Here is a 7,148-nt window from a genome sequence, read left to right as displayed (position 1 = left end):
GTTTCGGAATCGATTTGTATGACCCTTTCCGGAGTAAATCGACCCCCAGGAACTCAAAAAACACATGAAAAAGAGCGTAGGACCAACAGCAGAGAAATGAGGACGAAAATAAGCAGTTTTTCGCCTGTAACTTCTCAGGCGTTGCTCGCAGCGTATTGGGACTGCGCTTAATCGATTCCTCTCGCAAAATTACGTCGGAATAGTGCCTCAAAGAAATAATCGCAGCACTTTTCAAACTCGTCGAAATTTTGGCCAAAAATCCAAAGGGGTTAGCCTTCGTTTTTTCCTCATTTCCGGAGCCGAAAATTTTTCGTTTCGGAATCGATTTGTATGACCCTTTCCGGAGTAAATCGACCCCCAGGAACTCAAAAAACACATAAAAAAGAGCGTAGGACCAACAGCAGAGAAATGAGAAGTAAAATAGGCAGTTTTTTGCCTGTAACTTTTCAGGCGTTGCTCGCAGCGTATTGGGACTGCGCTTAATCGATTCCTCTCGCAAAATTACGTCGGAATAGTGCCTCAAAGAAATGATCGCAGCACTTATCAAACTCGTCGAAATTTTGGCCAAAAATCCAAAGGGGTTAGCCTTCGTTTTTTCCTCATTTCCGGAGGCGAAAATTTTTCGTTTCGGAATCGATTTGTATGACCCTTTCCGGAGTAAATCGACCCCCAGGAACTCAAAAAACACATAAAAAAGAGCGTAGGACCAACAGCAGAGAAATGAGAAGTAAAATAAGCAGTTTTTTGCCTGTAACTTTTCAGGCGTTGCTCGCAGCGTATTGGGACTGCGCTTAATCGATTCCTCTCGCAAAATTACGTCGAAATAGTGCCTCAAAGAAATAATCGCAGCACTTTTTAAACTCGTCGAAATTTTGGCCAAAAATCCAAAGGGGTTAGCCTTCGTTTTTTCATCATTTCCGGAGCCGAAAATTGTTCGTTTCGGAATCGATTTGTATGACCCTTTCCGGAGTAAATCGACCCCCAGGAACTCAAAAAACACATGAAAAAGAGCGTAGGACCAACAGCAGAGAAATGAGGACGAAAATAAGCAGTTTTTCGCCTGTAACTTCTCAGGCGTTGCTCGCAGCGTATTGGGACTGCGCTTAATCGATTCCTCTCGCAAAATTACGTCGGAATAGTGCCTCAAAGAAATAATCGCAGCACTTTTCAAACTCGTCGAAATTTTGGCCAAAAATCCAAAGGGGTTAGCCTTCGTTTTTTCCTCATTTCCGGAGCCGAAAATTTTTCGTTTCGGAATCGATTTGTATGACCCTTTCCGGAGTAAATCGACCCCCAGGAACTCAAAAAACACATGAAAAAGAGCGTAGGACCAACAGCAGAGAAATGAGGACGAAAATAAGCAGTTTTTCGCCTGTAACTTCTCAGGCGTTGCTCGCAGCGTATTGGGACTGCGCTTAATCGATTCCTCTCGCAAAATTACGTCGAAATAGTGCCTCAAAGAAATAATCGCAGCACTTTTCAAACTCGTCGAAATTTTGGCCAGAAATCCAAAGGGGTTAGCCTTCGTTTTTTCTTCATTTCCGAAACCGAAAATTTTTCGTTTCGGAATCGATTTGTATGACCCTTTCCGGAGTAAATCGACCCCCAGGAATTCAAAAAACACATGAAAAAGAGCGTAGGACCAACAGCAGAGAAATGAGGAGTAAAATAAGCAGTTTTTTGCCTGTAACTTCTCAGGCGTTGCTCGCAGCGTATTGGGACTGCGCTTAATCGATTCCTCTCGCAGAATTACGTCGGAATAGTGCCTCAAAGAAATAATCGCAGCACTTTTCAAACTCGTCGAAATTTTGGCCAAAAATCCAAAGGGGTTAGCCTTCGTTTTTTCCTCATTTCCGGAGCCGAAAATTTTTCGTTTCGGAATCGATTTGTATGACCCTTTCCGGAGTAAATCGACCCCCAGGAACTCAAAAAACACATAAAAAAGAGCGTAGGACCAACAGCAGAGAAATGAGAAGTAAAATAAGCAGTTTTTTGCCTGTAACTTTTCAGGCGTTGCTCGCAGCGTATTGGGACTGCGCTTAATCGATTCCTCTCGCAAAATTACGTCGGAATAGTGCCTCAAAGAAATAATCGCAGCACTTTTCAAACTCGTCGAAATTTTGGCCAAAAATCCAAAGGGGTTAGCCTTCGTTTTTTCTTCATTTCCGGAGCCGAAAATTTTTCGTTTCGGAATCGATTTGTATGACCCTTTCCGGAGTAAATCGACCCCCAGGAACTCAAAAATCACATGAAAAAGAGCGTAGGACCAACAGCAGAGAAATGAGGAGTGAAATAAGCAGTTTTTTGCCTGTAACTTCTCAGGCGTTGCTCGCAGCGTATTGGGACTGCGCTTAATCGAATCCTCTCGCAAAATTACGTCGAAATAGTGCCTCAAAGAAATAATCGCAGCACTTTTCAAACTCGTCGAAATTTTGGCCAAAAATCCAAAGGGGTTAGCCTTCGTTTTTTCATCATTTCCGGAGCCGAAAATTTTTCGTTCCGGAATCGATTTGTATGACCCTTTCCGGAGTAAATCGACCCCCAGGAACTCAAAAAACACATGAAAAAGAGCGTAGGACCAACAGCAGAGAAATGAGAAGTAAAATAAGCAGTTTTTTGCCTGTAACTTTTCAGGCGTTGCTCGCAGCGTATTGGGACTGCGCTTAATCGATTCCTCTCGCAAAATTACGTCGGAATAGTGCCTCAAAGAAATAATCGCAGCACTTTTCAAACTCGTCGAAATTTTGGCCAAAAATCCAAAGGGGTTAGCCTTCGTTTTTTCTTCATTTCCGGAGCCGAAAATTTTTCGTTTCGGAATCGATTTGTATGACCCTTTCCGGAGTAAATCGACCCCCAGGAACTCAAAAAACACATGAAAAAGAGCGTAGGACCAACAGCAGAGAAATGAGGACGAAAATAAGCAGTTTTTCGCCTGTAACTTCTCAGGCGTTGCTCGCAGCGTATTGGGACTGCGCTTAATCGATTCCTCTCGCAAAATTACGTCGGAATAGTGCCTCAAAGAAATAATCGCAGCACTTTTCAAACTCGTCGAAATTTTGGCCAAAAATCCAAAGGGGTTAGCCTTCGTTTTTTCCTCATTTCCGGAGCCGAAAATTTTTCGTTTCGGAATCGATTTGTATGACCCTTTCCGGAGTAAATCGACCCCCAGGAACTCAAAAAACACATAAAAAAGAGCGTAGGACCAACAGCAGAGAAATGAGAAGTAAAATAGGCAGTTTTTTGCCTGTAACTTTTCAGGCGTTGCTCGCAGCGTATTGGGACTGCGCTTAATCGATTCCTCTCGCAAAATTACGTCGGAATAGTGCCTCAAAGAAATGATCGCAGCACTTATCAAACTCGTCGAAATTTTGGCCAAAAATCCAAAGGGGTTAGCCTTCGTTTTTTCCTCATTTCCGGAGGCGAAAATTTTTCGTTTCGGAATCGATTTGTATGACCCTTTCCGGAGTAAATCGACCCCCAGGAACTCAAAAAACACATAAAAAAGAGCGTAGGACCAACAGCAGAGAAATGAGAAGTAAAATAAGCAGTTTTTTGCCTGTAACTTTTCAGGCGTTGCTCGCAGCGTATTGGGACTGCGCTTAATCGATTCCTCTCGCAAAATTACGTCGAAATAGTGCCTCAAAGAAATAATCGCAGCACTTTTTAAACTCGTCGAAATTTTGGCCAAAAATCCAAAGGGGTTAGCCTTCGTTTTTTCATCATTTCCGGAGCCGAAAATTGTTCGTTTCGGAATCGATTTGTATGACCCTTTCCGGAGTAAATCGACCCCCAGGAACTCAAAAAACACATGAAAAAGAGCGTAGGACCAACAGCAGAGAAATGAGGACGAAAATAAGCAGTTTTTCGCCTGTAACTTCTCAGGCGTTGCTCGCAGCGTATTGGGACTGCGCTTAATCGATTCCTCTCGCAAAATTACGTCGGAATAGTGCCTCAAAGAAATAATCGCAGCACTTTTCAAACTCGTCGAAATTTTGGCCAAAAATCCAAAGGGGTTAGCCTTCGTTTTTTCTTCATTTCCGGAGCCGAAAATTTTTCGTTTCGGAATCGATTTGTATGACCCTTTCCGGAGTAAATCGACCCCCAGGAACTCAAAAATCACATGAAAAAGAGCGTAGGACCAACAGCAGAGAAATGAGGAGTGAAATAAGCAGTTTTTTGCCTGTAACTTCTCAGGCGTTGCTCGCAGCGTATTGGGACTGCGCTTAATCGAATCCTCTCGCAAAATTACGTCGAAATAGTGCCTCAAAGAAATAATCGCAGCACTTTTCAAACTCGTCGAAATTTTGGCCAAAAATCCAAAGGGGTTAGCCTTCGTTTTTTCATCATTTCCGGAGCCGAAAATTTTTCGTTCCGGAATCGATTTGTATGACCCTTTCCGGAGTAAATCGACCCCCAGGAACTCAAAAAACACATGAAAAAGAGCGTAGGACCAACAGCAGAGAAATGAGAAGTAAAATAAGCAGTTTTTTGCCTGTAACTTTTCAGGCGTTGCTCGCAGCGTATTGGGACTGCGCTTAATCGATTCCTCTCGCAAAATTACGTCGGAATAGTGCCTCAAAGAAATAATCGCAGCACTTTTCAAACTCGTCGAAATTTTGGCCAAAAATCCAAAGGGGTTAGCCTTCGTTTTTTCTTCATTTCCGGAGCCGAAAATTTTTCGTTTCGGAATCGATTTGTATGACCCTTTCCGGAGTAAATCGACCCCCAGGAACTCAAAAAACACATGAAAAAGAGCGTAGGACCAACAGCAGAGAAATGAGGACGAAAATAAGCAGTTTTTCGCCTGTAACTTCTCAGGCGTTGCTCGCAGCGTATTGGGACTGCGCTTAATCGATTCCTCTCGCAAAATTACGTCGGAATAGTGCCTCAAAGAAATAATCGCAGCACTTTTCAAACTCGTCGAAATTTTGGCCAAAAATCCAAAGGGGTTAGCCTTCGTTTTTTCCTCATTTCCGGAGCCGAAAATTTTTCGTTTCGGAATCGATTTGTATGACCCTTTCCGGAGTAAATCGACCCCCAGGAACTCAAAAAACACATAAAAAAGAGCGTAGGACCAACAGCAGAGAAATGAGAAGTAAAATAGGCAGTTTTTTGCCTGTAACTTTTCAGGCGTTGCTCGCAGCGTATTGGGACTGCGCTTAATCGATTCCTCTCGCAAAATTACGTCGGAATAGTGCCTCAAAGAAATGATCGCAGCACTTATCAAACTCGTCGAAATTTTGGCCAAAAATCCAAAGGGGTTAGCCTTCGTTTTTTCCTCATTTCCGGAGGCGAAAATTTTTCGTTTCGGAATCGATTTGTATGACCCTTTCCGGAGTAAATCGACCCCCAGGAACTCAAAAAACACATAAAAAAGAGCGTAGGACCAACAGCAGAGAAATGAGAAGTAAAATAAGCAGTTTTTTGCCTGTAACTTTTCAGGCGTTGCTCGCAGCGTATTGGGACTGCGCTTAATCGATTCCTCTCGCAAAATTACGTCGAAATAGTGCCTCAAAGAAATAATCGCAGCACTTTTTAAACTCGTCGAAATTTTGGCCAAAAATCCAAAGGGGTTAGCCTTCGTTTTTTCATCATTTCCGGAGCCGAAAATTGTTCGTTTCGGAATCGATTTGTATGACCCTTTCCGGAGTAAATCGACCCCCAGGAACTCAAAAAACACATGAAAAAGAGCGTAGGACCAACAGCAGAGAAATGAGGACGAAAATAAGCAGTTTTTCGCCTGTAACTTCTCAGGCGTTGCTCGCAGCGTATTGGGACTGCGCTTAATCGATTCCTCTCGCAAAATTACGTCGGAATAGTGCCTCAAAGAAATAATCGCAGCACTTTTCAAACTCGTCGAAATTTTGGCCAAAAATCCAAAGGGGTTAGCCTTCGTTTTTTCCTCATTTCCGGAGCCGAAAATTTTTCGTTTCGGAATCGATTTGTATGACCCTTTCCGGAGTAAATCGACCCCCAGGAACTCAAAAAACACATGAAAAAGAGCGTAGGACCAACAGCAGAGAAATGAGGACGAAAATAAGCAGTTTTTCGCCTGTAACTTCTCAGGCGTTGCTCGCAGCGTATTGGGACTGCGCTTAATCGATTCCTCTCGCAAAATTACGTCGAAATAGTGCCTCAAAGAAATAATCGCAGCACTTTTCAAACTCGTCGAAATTTTGGCCAGAAATCCAAAGGGGTTAGCCTTCGTTTTTTCTTCATTTCCGAAACCGAAAATTTTTCGTTTCGGAATCGATTTGTATGACCCTTTCCGGAGTAAATCGACCCCCAGGAATTCAAAAAACACATGAAAAAGAGCGTAGGACCAACAGCAGAGAAATGAGGAGTAAAATAAGCAGTTTTTTGCCTGTAACTTCTCAGGCGTTGCTCGCAGCGTATTGGGACTGCGCTTAATCGATTCCTCTCGCAGAATTACGTCGGAATAGTGCCTCAAAGAAATAATCGCAGCACTTTTCAAACTCGTCGAAATTTTGGCCAAAAATCCAAAGGGGTTAGCCTTCGTTTTTTCCTCATTTCCGGAGCCGAAAATTTTTCGTTTCGGAATCGATTTGTATGACCCTTTCCGGAGTAAATCGACCCCCAGGAACTCAAAAAACACATAAAAAAGAGCGTAGGACCAACAGCAGAGAAATGAGAAGTAAAATAAGCAGTTTTTTGCCTGTAACTTTTCAGGCGTTGCTCGCAGCGTATTGGGACTGCGCTTAATCGATTCCTCTCGCAAAATTACGTCGGAATAGTGCCTCAAAGAAATAATCGCAGCACTTTTCAAACTCGTCGAAATTTTGGCCAAAAATCCAAAGGGGTTAGCCTTCGTTTTTTCTTCATTTCCGGAGCCGAAAATTTTTCGTTTCAGAATCGATTTGTATGACCCTTTCCGGAGTAAATCGACCCCCAGGAACTCAAAAAACACATGAAAAAGAGCGTAGGACCAACAGCAGAGAAATGAGGAGTAAAATAAGCAGTTTTTTGCCCGTAACTTCTCAGGCGTTGCTCGCAGCGTATTGGGACTGCGCTTAATCGATTCCTCTCGCAAAATTACGTCGGAATAGTGCCTCAAAGAAATAATCGCAGCACTTTTCAAACTCGTCGAAATTTTGGCCAAAAATCCAAAGGGGTTAGCCTTCGTTTTT

This window comes from Diprion similis, chromosome 4 (assembly GCF_021155765.1).
Source record: "Diprion similis isolate iyDipSimi1 chromosome 4, iyDipSimi1.1, whole genome shotgun sequence".
NCBI lineage: Eukaryota > Metazoa > Arthropoda > Insecta > Hymenoptera > Diprionidae > Diprion > Diprion similis.
Note: the sequence above shows the minus strand (reverse complement) of the source record.